The sequence below is a fragment of the Heterocephalus glaber genome, unplaced genomic scaffold (genome assembly GCF_053883595.1).
Source record: "Heterocephalus glaber isolate CG9 unplaced genomic scaffold, H.glaber_assembly_v1.0 deba00001429, whole genome shotgun sequence".
Taxonomy (NCBI): Eukaryota; Metazoa; Chordata; class Mammalia; order Rodentia; family Bathyergidae; genus Heterocephalus; species Heterocephalus glaber.
The window spans coordinates 32,398,775-32,416,767 of record NW_028258294.1 but is presented as its reverse complement, the minus strand read 5'-3'; the positions used below and the strand labels follow the sequence as shown (position 1 = coordinate 32,416,767).

The 17,993-nt window shown below is 39.4% G+C and overlaps 1 long non-coding RNA gene across 1 annotated transcript; it reads right to left on the bottom strand.

Moving 5' to 3' along the window:
* Positions 1–466: 466 nt before the first annotated feature.
* On the bottom strand, positions 467–17,727 carry LOC147827930 (uncharacterized). Its single transcript, XR_015451675.1, has 3 exons — positions 17,597–17,727; positions 2,401–2,455; positions 467–658 (listed from the first exon to the last, which is right to left on the bottom strand). It is a non-coding gene; the product is annotated as an uncharacterized LOC147827930 (long non-coding RNA).
* Between the last annotated feature and the right edge of the window lie 266 nt (positions 17,728–17,993).

Below are 17,993 nucleotides of genomic sequence, written 5' to 3'. Positions count from 1 at the left end.
TGATCTTGTCTTCCTCTGGTAACTCATATCCTTACTCCAGTAGATACTCTTAAAGTGCAAGTTACAATTGACGTCAGCCATAACAATCATATTTAGAGAAGAAAGTATTGCTAGCAAACCAAGAGATTCAAACCACTGCTTTCTAGTTCCTTGAAAGAGAGAGGGGAATAGGTCAGTGTTGGACCTCGTCCCCAAATTAGATTAGCAATGAACTCTAAAAGCACGACACAGTCCTGGATCTTACTGGAGAACTTTATTTTCCAGCTGGACCCATATACACTCCAACCATGTCGGAGGACAAAGGGCCCAACTGAAATGAGGACTGTATATTTAAAGGGAAAACCCACAGAAGTCCCTCCTCCCATTCCCCTGGGTTACAGATTATTGCAGAAGCTGGTTACAGAAGCCAGGATGAGCACAGTTAATTCCTCCCATTCCCCTGGGTAATGGTTTGTGGAAGATCACCTGAAACACAGTTTCTGTTTATTGGTTAGGGGTGGGGTTTTCTCCTGGGAGACAGAGTGCAACTGGAAGTCACATATTTTTCAAAACGGAGGAGAATGTTCTCAACATGGTGCTGGATTTGCTGAGTTGGGTCTCACATTTCCCACTGGTTCTGGTCCATTTAATCAAATCTTTGATTTGTCCTCCATTTCTTCTGAAGGGAGAGAATTGTGTCATCCTCTCAATACCATTAGTTTAACAGAGTTTACCCATTGTTTAATATAATTGGTTAATGGGCCAGGGATTTAGCTCAGTGGTTTTGCCACCTGCTGCACAAGTGCAAGGAACTGAGTTTGATCCCCGGTACCTAAAACAAAAAAATATGTGTATATATATATATATATATAGTATATAAATATATATATATATATAATTTGTTAATGAATTTAAGATGCAGGGCCCTATCGTTAGCAGTAACAGGAAGATAAACAAGGGTCCTGCCAAGGTGGATATTAGAGTCATTACCCAAGGTGACCAATTGAACATAGCTTGGTACCAGCTTTGTCCTTTTTTATTCCAATATTTTTCCTTTAAATCCTCTCTTACCATAGCTAGGGTGTCACAGATAATCCCCGACTGGTTGGCATAAAAACAGCATGTTTCACCCAAGGCTACACAGAGCCCACCTTGTTTCATGAATAATAAATCTAAACCCCTTCTGTTTTGTAATACTACCTCAGCTAATTAGTCTACTTGTTTTTCTAACCTGGACACTGAATCTTTTAAATAACCTAGATCTCGAGCAACCTGATGACTGAGGGCTTTGAAGCTAGAATCTTGTATTATTAAGGAGGAAGTCCCAATGGCTGCCGATCCAGCCACACCTAACTCGAGGAATATAGGGACCAAGACAGGTGCAGCTCTTTTGGTATGAAGGATCCCATAGGGGTTGGAGATTGGGCCTAAATGTTCTCGTCCTCCTTCTCTATTATAATACAGGACCTGGGGGAGCACGTACACTGTTATATATAACAAGTTATCAGAATTTTTAGTAAACTGAAATGTTTATCCAAACATCCTTTACTTGGACTTGTCAGGGGGGCTATAGTTTTACATTCCCAGGCACCACAGTGATAATCTCTCTTTTTCCCACAATCAGAAGTGTCCTCTGCCAGACAAACATAGAATTGAATGGAATGTGGTTCCATCCAACTTGTAATTGTGCACCCTCCTGTTCCTTTAGCTAGACTCCATGTTTCCAAAAACAAACTGCACAGACTTAAACTGAATTCAACTTGGCTAGTATTGGGACCCTTATTAACTTGGCTGACCAATCTGCCACTTGTAGTCATCCTAAGTTCTCAAATTTCTGTTTGTGGTGCATAGGGGTTGCTAGCAGCACTTCCCTGAAGTCTTATTAGACATAGAATTAGTATAATTATGGTTTTGTTTCTCATCCCTGTCTTATCTTTTGGTCCCTGGGCTGGCTGAAGATCTTCCATGTCAAAGGTGGTCATCCTCTGGTGGTGCTGGCTTGGCATGAGTGTAGTGAATCCAAGAGGTGATATTTTCTACATATGGGGAGCATCTAATGCATAGCAAGGCAAGAAGGAGGAGATCGGGCCACTTTCCACCAGTTTCTAAAACAAATTTAGTTAATGTATCTTTTAAGGTTTTATTTACCCTTTTTACTTGCCCTGAACTCTGTGGGCAATAAGCACAATGTAATTTTTATTTAATATTTAAGGCTTTCACCAACTGTTGAGACACTTGGGCTGTGAAGGCCAGACCATTGTCGTACCCCAGGTAGCGTGGGAGGCCAAATCGGGGGATGAGCTCTTGGAGCAATATTTTTGTGATCATGACTGCAGTCTCTGTCTAGGTTGGGTAGGCTTCTACCCACCCTGAAAAAGTGTCCACCAGAACTAGCAAATACTTGAATTTATGTTTACTTGCCTTTATCTCGGTGAAGTCCAGCTTCCAGTGTTTTACCTTGGTGCATACATGGCACCTAGAACAAATATCCAACAGAATTAGTCCTGGGCTGGAAACTTAGAGCTTACAAGATCTCTTAATTTCTTTTTCCCAAATGGGTGAGACAATGGAGTTGTTGAAGTATCTGTTTTCCCAACACTTTGGGCAAACAAATGCAACCATCAGGTCTCTCCTACCATCCAGAACTCTGTTTTATTCCAAATTGTTTATTTTGAACTTTTTCCTGTGAGACCAGGATAAATCCAAGAAACGCCATCTTGGCTGGTAGATGAGCTCCCCTCATACCCCTCCCCTTATAAAGTAGGTGATTTTGTAACTGCTTGTTCTGCTTTTGTAAACTTGCTTCATCGCTTCTTGGAAAGAGATAGTGCCTGGTCCCTCCCTTTACTGTACCTGACACAGGAAGATAGCTGAGTTGTGAAAAATTACTCTTGCAACTCAAAACATGATAACCTCCCCTTGAACTTCTCCTCTTAAAATAACACCTATAAAAGATATGCTGCTATAACATCTTATATAAACTGTGCTATTCCTGGACTCAGTGCTTCACTTTGCTTAGGGAGTGGAGTCCACATGCATGAATAAACTCCTTTCAGTTTAACTTTGTCGTTGGTCCCAGTGTTTGGTGATTTACCGGCTCGCTTGGCACATTTCCTTAGGGGTATAGTTTGGCTGGTTTGGTAAGTGTTTTAGGGGCTTCACAGGAAGGATATCTATTGGTCCCACTGGTTCTTTGGCCACTCTGTTAGATGCTAAATCTGTTGCTCTGTTTTCTTTTGTCTTGTAGTGATCCCCCTTTTGGTGTCCTCTGCAATGGACAATAGCCACTGCCTTCGATTCTCAAATTGCCTCCAAGAGAGCCAGAATCTCTTTTTTATTTTTGATGGGTTTTTTTCCCTGAGGTCAATAGACCCCACCGTTTGTAGATGTCACTATGTACATGAGCAGTGGTGAACGCATACCACCTGTCAGTATAAATGTTTATAGTTTTTTTTTTCCCCAGCCATAAGGCCTGTGTTAGGGCAATCAGTTTGGCCTTTTGTGCTGAAGATCCTCGCCTCAGCGATTGAGTCCATTTTACCTGTCCCTCCAGTGTGACCACAGCTGCCCCTGCATACCTGATGCCCTCTTCCACATAGCTGCTACCATCTGTGAAGTAAACTGTTGGGAGCAATGCTACATAATTTTAGGGAAAAATCATTTGGTTAGCCTAGTTCTCCTGCCTACAGCCCAGCTATGGAATTCTGAGACATAATTGCATTTTGGCCTCCGGTTACAACTGAGGCCTCAATGATCCGGTGATGCTGGGATTCTCCAGGACAAGAAACATTCTGGGAGTTGAAAACATCTTGGGAGGAACAAACATCTACTCAGTTCCTTGTTGTTCTTGGATTGTTACATCTTATTTACGCAGGATGTACTGAACTCTCTGAAAGTCATTTGTTAATTTGTTTCTCCTGATGTACTGAATAAAAGGTGCAGTAAGCTGGGGGCTTTCGTCTTTGCTCCCGAGAGCAGCACTGATCAGACCCAAAGCTCAGCTTCTTAGTCTCATTTTTCTACTTTTCCTGTAATTCGCCGTGTGCTGCCGTGGCTCGCAGGAGACCAGGACTCACTGCAGAGGTTCTGGTAATGTCCCCTTCCGCTGTTCCCTACAGTAAACCTCGTCTGATTGGAGGAAGACGAGGAGATGATATCTTCACGGGTATGGACAGGTGCATCCAATTCGGGATCAGGGAGCAGCATTGCCAGGTTGAGGGTCATGGTCTGGGCAAAAGTGATCCTAGGATGATTGAGGAGCAGGGCTTGACACTGAGTCAACCGCACAGTTGAGAGCCACCGACTGGGAGCCCCTCTTAGCAATGTCTCAACCGCATGTGGGGCAACAAAAATCAGGTCTTATCCCAGACTCAGTTTGTCAGCCTCTTTTACCAATAAGGCAGTGGCTGCAATGGCTCACAGACAGGATGGCCATCCAGTGGCTTCTGGATCCAGTCTCTTAGGTAAGTATGTTACTGGTCTGTTCCAAGGTCCCAGGGTTTGGGTTAATACCCCTTTTGCTATTCCTCCCTCCTAGGCTAAAATGGGACAATATTAAGAAGGGGAAAAAAAAGAAAAAGAAAATAGAGGAAAGAAGAGCTCAATACTTCCAGGAATATTGGCTGTTCATCTGGATGAAACTTGATAATAAGTTAATTTAAAGAAATTGTTTTCAGTGCTGAGAATTAAACCTAGAACCTTGTTCAGGTCAGGCAAGTGCTCTACAACTATGCTACATCCTCAACGCTGACAGGAGTTTAAAAAAGTGTTCTATGGTCAGGAGTAACTTTAATTTGGCAAGTGATGTCTCGGATACTGAATCCTACTTCTAGTCTACTGAATCCTGTTTCTCCCATGGGAACGTCTCAGTTGAGTGAAATCCCTCTCAGACCCCTGGGAACTCTATGCTCTTCCCTTCTCTCTACTTCCTTTCTTGTTCAATTTTTTTACTGTATCAAAATTGGTCAAATAAAACATCATAAAGAGCTTTCTAAAAATATTGGTAAAGATTTTATTCAAATTGGCTTAGAAATAAATGAGCACACCTAAAACTGCATGAACCAACACAAAATGCTTTGCAAGTTCATGTGACTTGAACAAATCTTTGGTAGATAAGACTAATTTTAGGGCCGGGGATTTAGCTCAGTGGTGCTGCCACCTGCCTCAAAAGTGCAAGGTTCTCCCGGGATTTAGCTCAGTGGTTTCGCCCCCTGCCTCGCAAGCGCAAGGACCCAAGTTCAACCCCAGCACCCCCCCCCCAAAAAAGAGAGAAAGAAATACATTTTCGGCTGGGGATTTAGCTCAGTGGTTCCGTTGCCTGCCTTGCAAGCACAAAGTCCCGAGTTAGATCCCCAGTACCAAAAAAAAAAAAAAAAAAAAAAAAAAAGTGCAAGGTTCTGAGTTTCATCCCCAGGACCAAAAAAACCCCAAAACTAGTTTTAATATTTTTCATTTAATGAAACACAGCTGTGTCTCCTGAGTTATCAGCTAAAGCAAAGCAAAATAGAAACAATAAAAACTTTCCCCCGTGCACTAAACTTTAGGGTTTTTGTGTTGGTGATGACTGCCTGACATGCCCAAAAACAGCTAATAGCGAAATAACTTGAGACAATGGGTAGCTTTTCCAAGGTCTTATGAAATTTTCATGAGTAATCCGAACATAATTATTAAAAATGAGTAAATTAAGAAAGAAGTTTGTGTGATAAAAGTTTTCTAAATGAGCATTGTAACAGTGATATATTTACTTTCAAAATTTCCCAAGTCTGAAAACTGCATCAAAGAATTTTGCTAATTTAAATTAAATGATGAAGGGCTGGGGATTTAGCTCAGTGGTTTCGATGCCTGCTATCCAAGCGCAAGGACTGGAGTTTGATCCCCGGTACCAAAAAAAAAAAAAAAATTAAATGATGAAAGCTGGGCTCAATGGTACATGTCGGAAATCCCAGCACTCAGGAGGCTGAGGCAGGAGTGTGAATTTAAGGCCAGCCAGCTAACATAATGAGTTCATCCTGGCTTGGATACATAGTGATACCTTATTTTTTAAAAAATTCATTAGAAATATAGATGATATCTAAGTAAGTTAAAATATTAATTGCTGAATAGTTAAAATACTCAAATATTAATTGTTGAAGTTATGTCTTTCAGCAGGGTCTATTAGTAAACATGGAGAAAGTGTTCTATTTTCAGAGGAAGCACATATTTTTAGAAGTTTTTAAATGTATATTCATAAAATGTTTGTATGTGGCAGTCCAAAATTTCCTATTCCTAGGTTTTCACTGGAAATCAAGGCCACTGCTGTGGTTTGGATGTGATTTGTACACCAAAGATTTATATGCTGGAAACTTATTCCCCTGTGTGATGGTGTGCAGGTGTGAAGCTCTTAAGACATGAGACCTAGAGCAAGGTAATAGGTGATGGGGTCCTACCCTCTGAGGGTATGGATGTTGGTCTTGAGGAATGAGCTAACCCTACAAGACCACATTGTTGTAAAAACAGTGAAACTTGGGCCGGGGATTTAGCCCAGTGGTTCTGCTGCCTGCCTTGCAAATGCAAGGATCCGAGTTCAATCCCTGGTACCACACACACAAAAAAAAGAATGAGACTGGTCACACTATGATCTCACCTGTGTGTGCTCCCACCACTGTTATTCCATCCATCCAGAAGTCTCACCTCAGACCAAACAGATGGGGCTGCCCAACCTTAGATTTTCAGTCTCAACTAGTATAAGTGAAATAAATCTCTTTTGTTTATAAAGTCCCTAGCTTCTGATATTTTGTTAGAGTAACAAAAAATAAAGTAGGACAGTTACTGAAAATTAAAACAAATTCTATTCAATGTATGGTAATTAAAATGAGAATAGAAAGGGAAAGTATAGGCAAATAACTGAAACAATATGAAAAAATTATAGATGTTTTATGTAAGATAAATATTGTGAAAGGAATTTTATATGTGCTCAGCTGGCTAAAATTAGAAGGAAATTTATGTTTTTATAAAAATGGAGCATTAATATCAAAAGTACAGTAATATGGAAGTAGAATATTTTTCTATTCTAATTAAAATAAGGTTTTCTTGGACTATTGATTTGCTCTTAATAGGAAATAGTGAAATTTTTTTCTTTAACTTTTAAGCAACTGTCCTAAAAAACAAAGATTGTGTGTTTTATTAGGATAATTTCATATATCTTGTGCTTTTTTTAATTAAGTCTTTAAGTAAAATGAGTCTTCTCAATATTAAAAGAGCCACAGTGTTTCTACAACTATGATTTTTTTCTGTATTTGCTTTTAAAAACTCTTTTGCCAGTTTGATTTCATAATGATCTTTGATCCTATTTTGGTCAAGTGTTTTAAGCCCTTGACATTTTTGACAAACATCCCCAATTCTGAATTAAGGTTTTTTTCTAAATCTTGAACTAACTTTGGGACAGTCTAAGAGGGCCTCTAGATGTATAAAGAGACATATTATACCATTTAGGCTTATTTGATATGTTAAATTATTTAACGTAATAAATGATGTTTAGCTTTTGCATGGATGTGTTATTAATATGTCCTCCAGAAACTACATGAAATTTCTAGAAATCTGTCATAATTATTGTTATTATACAAATGTGTTGTATGCCATATAAGTAATCTAATTTCCTCATTGTTACTAGTTACATGAATTCTCATCAGTTCTTTAACCATGCCATTGAAGTCTTATCTGTAATTAATTCTTATTCCTATGCTTTTTTAAATAGCACTTTTGCAAACAAAATTAATAATAAGCAAAATAACCCTAAAGTGTTAGGTTTTCAAGGAGTTTTATGTAAAGGGTGCATGGTAAGTGTGGGTTTCTGATAACTGTAAGATCATACCACTAGACTAGGGAAGAACTTCTAGGATTCTAAAAAATAAACTGCTGTTTTATGAAACTGTTAACCAAGATCAAGCAGAACAAGAATTAATTACAAGAAGCTAAATGAACTGATCAAAAAATGAGTTTTTATGACTTTTAAAATTTGAAACATTGCTGATTATTTTAATATTTTGCTGTCCAGACTTCAGAAAACACTTTTAAAAGCTATCAATAGTTTACATCAATTTGGTAAAATATAATTTTGTGGAAAAAACTTACTTTTTTCCCCAACTCAGTTCTTCCAGAATTTAGAAATATTTGTGAGTATTGTGAGTATTCTTGTTTTTGACATTACAGTGATTTTCATAATTTTGTAAGAATCTTCTCTTCCTATAAGATACAGCTGGAATTATTAGAAATGGTACCGAGATTTGCCTGGGATGCCATATTTGAGAATGTGGGTAGAATGAATTTATAGTCACTATAGACAGAGTCAGAAGTCTGCCTTGTTTTGGCCTCCTAGCTTCAAGAGGTTTTTAAAAGTTCAGTCTGAGATTATTTATCAGAGTTGTAGCAATGCAAACTTAAAATAAGCTAACGTGGTCAACCACTATTCTTACTGTACTTAATAAGTAATCAGGCCATGTTTAATGAGACTAAACTTATTTTGCAATCGAATTAGTCTTGCTCTATGTCTGGTAGAAATGGGAGTATAGTAGAGAGAAAAATTATGTTTCAGAAGAAAAATTACATTAAATCTGGTATATATCAGCTATTCATTATTTTTGAGTTTTTATTATCTATCTGTATTCGTCTAGATTCCTGCAATCCAAGTCTTTCAGCTGTAATCGCTAAGAACATGAACTGCTGTCTCTTAAGTTCTATGAGCTAAAGCTAGACAACTTGATGTAAATTTTAGGGGACAAGTTTCATGCAATATATAGGCCACAGAGAGAGTTCACTAGAACACCTGATGCCATAACCAGAGACATTCAAATTGGAAATCAGGATAAGAAGCTGACAACTGCATGCTGTGGACAGCTTTTCCAAGATATCAGAACAAGCTCCCCTTTGTAATGGGATTCTACCTCTCAGTTTTTCCTTGCTTGTGCCTACCTCTTTTGCTTGTCAGAGCAATGCTGGAGTTTGAATTTCATAAGCAATAGCTTTTGTGTGTAACTTGATGAAATGATGGATATGCAACTACTGTTCAAATTGTATTGGTGGTTCCTTTGTAAGATAGAGTCAGACTTCTAGACCTATGTGTTCTCATTGCCTGCTTTAACTTAGCTCAGCCATGGCACATTATGTAACCTACTAGCTTAACAGAGAAATTTGTGCAGTTTCTGACACTTCCTATTGCATAGGGATGCATAATTTGGGCATTGTAGAGACTTGGCTGCAAATATTAGCAGACTACTTGGTCACCTGGTTCATTGATTGATCTGTTTGAATTTAGTTGGTTTGGTTCATGGGGACCCTGGTGAAGGAACATATTCTAATCTCTTGGTATTACCTTTCACATAGTCATAAAAATAATATCCCTGGTGTGCTATATTCTCTCAGAAGTTTTAGATGTTTATATGAAGCCATCTGTCAAATGTCAAATGGTTTGTGTTTAGTTGGATTGACAAAAATTCAAAGGAGTATGTGACTATAAGGACACTCTAACGTGTGAATGATGTGTTGAGGCCAGAAACCCAAAATGATGGTAACTAAGAGTAATGTAGGGCCCTAAATTTTGATCACCTCTGCAACAGCCTGATCAAAAGGGAGAAGTTGTTAAATAAAATGTACAGGAAACTATTGGTTTGGGCTGAGCTCTTGGACTAGGCCTAATTGGCCAAATCAAAATGGAGTCCTTCATGCTAAAGTTCTGCTCACCTAGCTAAAACTAATTGTTCTGACCTTCCAAGAATCCAGGAAAATCAGAGATAATAGCCAAATCTCCAAACATATTTTTGCTGACATGATAAGAGGGTTCCCTCTGCTTTAGTTTTTTCAAGTAGAGTGACTTTGAAACAATCTTATGGCTTGTATCCAGATGTTACCCCCAAAGCCTCATGCAGTCACAGGTGGTGCTTTTCGGAGATGGGTGGATCTAGGGTGTGTGATGGTTGGATTAAGGATGTGATGCTGGGATTAAGGGTATGTGATAACTAAATTAGTTCACTGTTTGGTTTAGCATAGTTCTGAGTGTGGATAATGGGAAGGCCCACACTGGGTGTGGGTGGCACCATCCAACAGGTGGGTATTCTGGAAGGGATAAAAGGAAGAGGCTTCTGCTGCTTGCTGCTTGTTGCTTTGCTGTCTCCTGCTTGTTTGCCATGGGCTATTTCTCTTCTGTGATGCCCCTCTGCCATGCCACCCTGCCTTGGAGCGAGCCGACTATGGTCTGAAACCTCTACAAACTATGAGCTGAAATAAACCTTTACTCCTTTAACTTATAGTATTGGGTGTTTTGTCTCAGCAATGAAAAAAGTAACTAAGACACAACCAGTCTGTTTTTGATCTCTGTTTTTCTGCTTTCCTCAGCCTTCTCTCTATAAAACCAATCTTCTTTGCCAGCTCATCAGAATACTTAAGTATATTTGAAGGAACGATGCATGTTTGATTCTAGAGTCACAAATAAATCCAGTTAGGGTGTTTAAACTACATCTATTGTAATTTTGTCCTTTGACATACCTGAGAGAGGAATGGCTAAATTACATAGTAGGTATATTTTTAACTTCTTAAGACACTGCCAAATTGTTGCCCAAAGTGATTGTTCCTTCTACACTCCCGTCAGTAGTTTATGAGACTTTTACTGACAATTCATGGTAAGTTTTTTCATATTAGTAATTCTAATGGATAAGAATTTTATTGTGGTTTTAATTCATACTTCTGTGATGACTGAAGATGTTGAACTTCTTTTCATGTGTTTGGCATTCATATACTGTATAAGATATGATCAAAATATACAGTAAATGCTTCAATAAAAATTTTATTATAGTAAAAGACACATTGTCATTAATTGCCATCAAAATGCTCCCCCTTGCTTTGAAAACACTTATCCCATAATTCTTGACACTTTCTGAAGCAGTTCTGGAAGTCCTGTTTTGTGAGTACTATCATGAGATACAATAAAAAAATATAGTGAATGTTGTTGAGTGCCACCCAACAGAAAGTCAGGTTCATAAAAACATTACAATATGTACATATTCATCTTATTTATTCATTGAATCTGGCATATAGTGACTTCTGGCTCTTCTCCAAAGTCAAAATGACCATGAAAGGTAAACATTTTGAATTGATTCAGGACACTGAGGCAGTCATGGCAGCACAACTAAAGACAAAACTTGCAGAACTTTTTCAGAAAGGGACAAAAATGATGGGATAAGTGCTCAAAGTGAGGGGACACACTTTGAAAGGGATTAATGCCAATATATGTATTTTACTGTAGTAAATTTTATAAACAAACATTTACTGTATTTTTTTATCACTCCGTGAATGACTTTTGGTGATGTGTCTTCAAATCTTCTGCACATTTGAAAAAATATGTTGTTTATTCTATGTTGAGTAATTAAAGATCTTTAGTTACCATGGATCCAAGTATTTCACAGATAGGTTTTAAGTTTTTTTTCTTTACATATGGCTTGTCTTTTTGGACATCAAAGTCTTTTGTTGTTGAGACAGGGTCTCACTATGTAGTCCAGGCTAGCCTTGACTTGTTTTATAGCCCAGGCTGGACTTGAACTTGTGATCTCCTTCAGTCTCCTGAGTGCTGGGATTACAGGTGTGTGCCACCATGCTCACCCAATCAACAGTGTCTTTTGAAGAGCAGAATTTTATAATTTTGATGAAGTTTGATTTGTCAGTTTATTCAGTTTCGACTTGTGTTTTAAATATCGTATCTAAGAAATCTTTGTCTAACTTCAGGTCACAAGGATTTTATGATGTTTTCTTCTAGCAGTTTTATTGGTTTAGGTTTTACATTTAGGACTATGACTCATTGTGAGTTATTTTTTATATAGTGGGGTGCATGCAAAAAAGTTAAATTTTTTGAATATGGACATCCAATTTTTCCAGTACTATTTGTTAAAAAGACTATTGTATTTAGGACTATAACTAATTTTGAGTTTTTTGTGGTTTTTTTGGTATTGGGGATTGAACTCAGGACCTTGTGCTGCAAGGCAGGTGCTGACACCACTAAGCTAAATCCCTGGCCCTTGAGGTTTTTTTTAATATGGTGGGGTATATGCATAAAAGTTAAATTGTTTGAATATGGACGTCCAATTTTTCCAGTACTATTTGTTGAAAAGATTATCATTTCTTCATGGTACTGCCTTTATAACTTTGTCAATGTGGGGGAGAAATAGTGCTATCTTTTCTTCACCTTTTATTACGTTTGTGGCAATAGTAACTATATTAAAAGATAGATTGATAATAAGCTTGTTACCCTTGATAAAGGCTTGTTACTCAACACACATAGATGCTAGATTTTTCAAAAAGAGACCTTTATTGCAAGACTGACAGGCAAAGAAGACAAAAGCTAAAAAAAAAAAATAAGAAAAGCTAAAATCTGCCTTTTTGATCAGTAGCTGGGGAAACTATAAGGAGAGATAAGAGAGAGACTGCTTGTTGATTGGATGGTGAGAAAGGGTATTACCAGAGTTTTATGGCATAAGCTCTGGCTCCAGGGGTCCCAATAGACTAGGATTGGCTGCTTTTCCCAAAATACTAATGTAGGAGGCGAACAGTGATGAAGGGCAGAAAATCAGCAAGGCCATGTTGGGAAGGATGACTAAAGAGGTGCATGGTCTTTCAGATGCTAATAGAAATATTGGAGGTTTATAGAAAAAAGGAACAAAGGTAAGGGTTGGGAAGTTGCATAGTTAGCAAGGTGGATAATTCTGGTTGATCTGGTGGATTGTTATTGCAGAATTGGTTCTGTGAGGTTCTGGGAGAGAGGTCATCACTTGAGAGGGCAATTTAGTTCCCACTGTGGGATGACTGTGGTTCTTGCTTACGTTGACATGGGGTAATTGCTCCCACTTGGGAGTAGGGTGACCTCATCCTGGTGTGGTCTGCAAGGCTCTGCTTTTCCTACAATCTGAGGTGACAATAGGACAATGACTGGAGATTTCTAGTCATTTCTCCAAGGTACCTGGAACTGAACATTGTAAAAGCTGTCCACTGGATATCCTTGCAAATCTTGAAAACAATTTTAATTATTCTTATCTTGGTGTTTTCAGTCTTGAAGGGGAATGAGATAGGTTAGATAAATTTAGGGTTCATAAACCTTTTTTGTTACCATTAAGAGGGATGGTCAACTTAATTGTCTGAGAGCTGCTCAGAGAAATAGTAAAACACATTTCTGGGAGTGTCTAGGTGGGTTATGGAGACATGGCCTTGGAATCTATATCTGGTCTCTTGCCCCTTCCTCTGTGGCTCTGTTCCCCTGCGCTGCTTTTCTGCTGCTATGAACTAAGCAGCTTTGCTTTATCATGCCCTTTAGTCATGATGTTTCTACCTTGGAACCAGCTGACCATGGACTGAATTTCCTGAAAGAATGAGCACAATTAACTTCTACTCTGTTAAGTTGTGGGTGATGCACATTGTGTTCCAGCAATAGAAAAGCTGATTAAGATACTTGTATTATTACTTTTCAGATAGACATCCCTTAAATGATGTACATGCCTATGTGCAGACCTGAACAAGGATCTGACTCAAAGTCTTAAGACAATAAAGGAGACAGATATAAAATGAAGGCAGATATTTCCAGTTTCATCCTGTTTTTAGTTATTCATTGGTCATGTGATATGGTTTAGGTCTAGGATGACCCTGAAGGACCTTGTGTGTTCAGAGGTAGACTTTTAGAAGGTGACTAGATTATGGCAGCACTATAGCTGACTTGCTGTTAGGAGGTGGAATTTTGTTGGAGGTGGGTCACTGGGGACATCTCTCTCCAGCTCTTCCCGTTTCTCTGTTTCCTGGCCACTATGATGTGAGCAGCTTTCCTCCACTAGACTCTTCTATTATGCCATTTCTATCTTGGAGCCAGCTGACTAGGGACTGTAAATGTCTCCCATCCAAGTACTAAACAGGCTCAACACTGCTGAGTTTCCAAGATCGGAGTACTGTAAATGTGAGATAAAATAAGTGTTGGGTATTTTATTCCAGTGATGAGAAAGTGACTACTACAGATTTGGGTACCAGAAGTGAGGCTGGTGTATAAATATCCCTGAACCATGTGCTTCAGAAACTTTAGAAACTGATATTTAGGAGAAAGTTTGGAAAGGTTTGGAGATGCTGGTTAGAGAAACCGTAGAATGGTGTAAGCCAAGTCTGATGAGTTATACTGGTCAGAGCTCAGAAGACCAGAATATTATAGAAATGTGGATGGTAATGTTTAGGCTCAGGAAGTTTCAGTTGGGAACAAGGATTCCATTGGCAGTTGGACTTGAGACCATGTGTGTTAAACTCTGGCAGAAAATTTGCCTATATTTTTCCATGTCCTGAGACTTCAGGAGACTGAGATTAAAGATAGTAGACTAATTAATATGGCAGAACAAGTTTCAAGGCAGCCCAATGTTTACGCTGTGGCATGAGTAGTGCTGGCTGCTTTTATCCATACCTACAGTGAAAATCAGGATCAAAAACCAGAGTTCAATAATTTGAAGAACCTTGCTAGTATCCAGAAAGTGCCTACAAAGTTGGAGCGAAGGACAGCATGGTTGTAAAAAAGTTTAGCATTACAGAGAAGCCAAGTACTTAGCACCAGGATAAGAAGAAAGATGTCTTGAGGGCATCTCAAGAATCAACAAGGATTTTCCTCTTTCTGCCCACAGGTTCAAAGGTGCAAAAGTGAAAAACTGTGCCTTGAGAAGAAAGCTCCAGGGAGCCTAACTCATTCAGAGTCAATTAGGAAAGAGTTTTATCAGAGTTTGGCCATCCAGGCATTCAGAGACCTCTGCAGTTATGATGCAAGGGGACCTGGCTACTACTTGAGCTGGTGGCAGACCTTTGTCTAATCCACATGGTACTGGTTTCACAGTTATGTAGAATGCAAGAGTGGTAAGGTTATGGAGACTTCCACCCAGATTTCAGAAGAAGGCCTAAGAGGCCAGACAGTGTGCTCCTGAGAGGACAGTGCATGAAGCTATGAGAATGAAGCTGAAAGTGGAGTGATGAGTCCAGGAAGTTGGAGAAGCCAGAAATGTGGAACATCTGAGGAAAGCCACAGACAGTGAGTGGCACCAACCCTAGAGAGGGGCTATGAGGTCTGCAACTGGCAATGCCATAAGGGCAGGGGCATCCAAGCCCTTTGGAACTCATATTTTGCCACACCTTGCCCCAAGGGCTGGACAAGAAGCTGTGGGATTTAATATTTTTCTCTGCTAGGTTTTGGTCTTGCTTTGGTGCCCCCATTCCTTTCTATTCTCCTATTTCTCCCTTTTGGAATGGGAATGTTTACCCTGTGTCATTGTATGTTGGCAATGTTCAGCTTTTTAATTTTTACAGTGACTCATAGCTAAAAGTTTGCCTTGAATCTCAGAGGAGACTTTGGACTTGGACTTTTAAGCAGTACTGGAACTGTTAAGACTTTGGCAAATCTCATCGATGGACTAAATGTGTTTTGCATGAGATGGACATGAGGTTTTTGGAGGCCAGGGATTGAGTGTTATGATTAAAATAGCTTCCAAAGCCTTATGTGTTCAGAGGTAGGCTTTTGGAAAGTAACTGAATTATTGCAGCAGTATAGCTGACTTGCTGTTAGGGGGTGAAAACTAGTAGGAGGTCACTGGTGGTGTGACCTGCAAGGGTTATCTCCCTTCCTGGCTCTTCACTTTTTTATGGTTCTTGGTTGCCATGATGAGGGGAGCTTTCTTCCACTAGACTCTTCCACCACTATATTTCTACCTTGGAGCTAGCTAACTAAGACTATAACTGTGAGCCAAAATAAACCTGTTGTCTCATAAGTTGTGAATGTTGGGTATTTTGTCTCAGTGATGAGAAAGTAAGACAGTATCTGAAAGTCAATCCTTTAAGTCTGTTACAGGAAGCTTCAGGGTTCTTTCACATAGGCATTAATAGTCATCCTGTCTCTTCACAGAGTGTGTATTTCTTTTCAGCAGGAGTTATGTTCTTGTAAATGGTAGGACACAATCAAACTTTAAAAACAAGACAAACTGATTTTTCCTTTAGAGGTAAGTTGCTCCTTCAAACTTTCTCAGTCCAAGGGATTAATGGTCACCCATAATTCTCTTCAGCCCAGATAAATAGACAGAATGTACAGATGCTGGCCCCAAGAAATCAAAGTCCAGTTTCATTTCAATAGGGAAGGAAGGGAGAGGAAGAGGTCTTGGAAGGATGAAATAAGCCTAGAGTTATCTACTGTTTGATTGTATTTTCCTTCCCCTCTTTTCATCACTATAAAAGCTCTTTGCACACTTGGACTCAGTGAGGTGGTGATTTCTATCAATATGAGGCCCCTCCATCTCTTTGGAGCTAGCTTTGGATAAACTTTTTTCCTTTCACCAAAAAGTAAATGGCTTCCATGGTTTAGTAGCACTAAGCAAATGAACCTGAGTTTAAGGACCTGATCAGCCAGTAACATTATGCATGGGGAATTTTGAACTTTTCATGTTGAAAGACCACTGACCCAATAAGTTGGGCTCTAGTTATCCATTTTTGAAAAGCCAGTTTCAAACCATCCTTGAGTGGATTTTGGAGTATTTTCTGAATAATAACTTAAGCACTTTGTTATCTAAGGAATTTATGTCCAGGCCTTAGCAGATTTCAAGATTAACAAGAGAGGAATACACAAATTTCTTTTTATGCTTGCATATAAAACATGTGACTCAGGAGTCTTTTGAAATGAAAAGCCAAACAGAGAAACATGTTCTTGTGCTTCTACATGGTGATGATTGGTCATTATATGCAGAAGTAGGACTGGACACAGTTGTGTTCAGGTCAGGAAATACAGAGGTGATAGGCAGATTAGGGCAAAGGCCTGGGTACACTGAAGCCAAGAACCTAAATAAACAGATAAACCTCAGGAAATTGGAGCACAAAGGACAAAGGACTAATGAAATCTACTTTCCTTATGACAAGAATCCTAGCAACAGCACAACTGCATACCTTCATTTTTGTACATCTGTTACATTTGAAAACAGCACCCACAAATGACAATGTGGGACTGTGTGATTCAAAAGTTAATTACTCCCTTAGATTCTGTTGTAAATTTGATGGTTGGAGTGTGTTTGCCTCGGGACAAAGGACAATCAGTAATAGGGCGAGGTTACTCAGCCATCTGTTTGCCCTAAATCCAAATGTCCTGGGGCCCAGTATCTATAGGACAATCTGTAAACAGGGTGGTCGTAACTGTCAGTCAGGATGTCTGCTGAACATCAGCATGTGACAATGAGCCACTAACTTTTGTTCCTTTTTTTTCCGTAAATCTACATGTTAACCTCCCCCTCAACCCCCTATAAAACAGCCTCGGACTCTGAGCCAGTTGCCTCTCTGAGCTATTTTGCTTCGGGAGTGCCGTCTGGCCAGACTAATAAAGGTCTGTTTCCCAACATGGCCGGTGTGTTCCTTCCTGGGTGTGCTCCACTCCAGCTCCTTGGAGCGTTTGGTAAGGCCCTCGGTCTTACAACAAAATGCTTCTCTCATGTGTTGAAGGGTACATACAAGCTCCTAGATTTAGGCACTTCCTCTATGTCCTTTCACAGAGTCCCCCTCAGTTAGCAAGGGCTTTTCTTTGTTCTTTCTAATAAACCACACCTAGTTCATCCCATACCTCTGTCCTGTTGGCTTCATTCTTTGTTATCCTCATGACAAGAGTGCAGAGAGAGAAAACTGGTTACAGTGTGATCTAATGCTAATGGTGGCTGGTTACAGGGGGAATTTGGCAAGACCTGTTTATTCTGTTTCTGCTGTGTCCCTATGACTTCATAGAGAAGGACGTTCTTTCCCACCATTATGGGGAGGGCACTTTTGGAATGGGGGTCTTGTGACATAACTGAAGGAAAGATCAGCTAAGTTTTATGGGTGCTTAAGGGAAGAAGGAACAAAGAGAAGGTCAGAGTGACCTTCAGGTTTTGTTCTTTTCTCAATTGCCAAGGTGCCTATTTTGGGGTAGCAGGTCCTGAACTCCATCACAAAATTAGGAGTCCATATATACATGTGGATTCTTA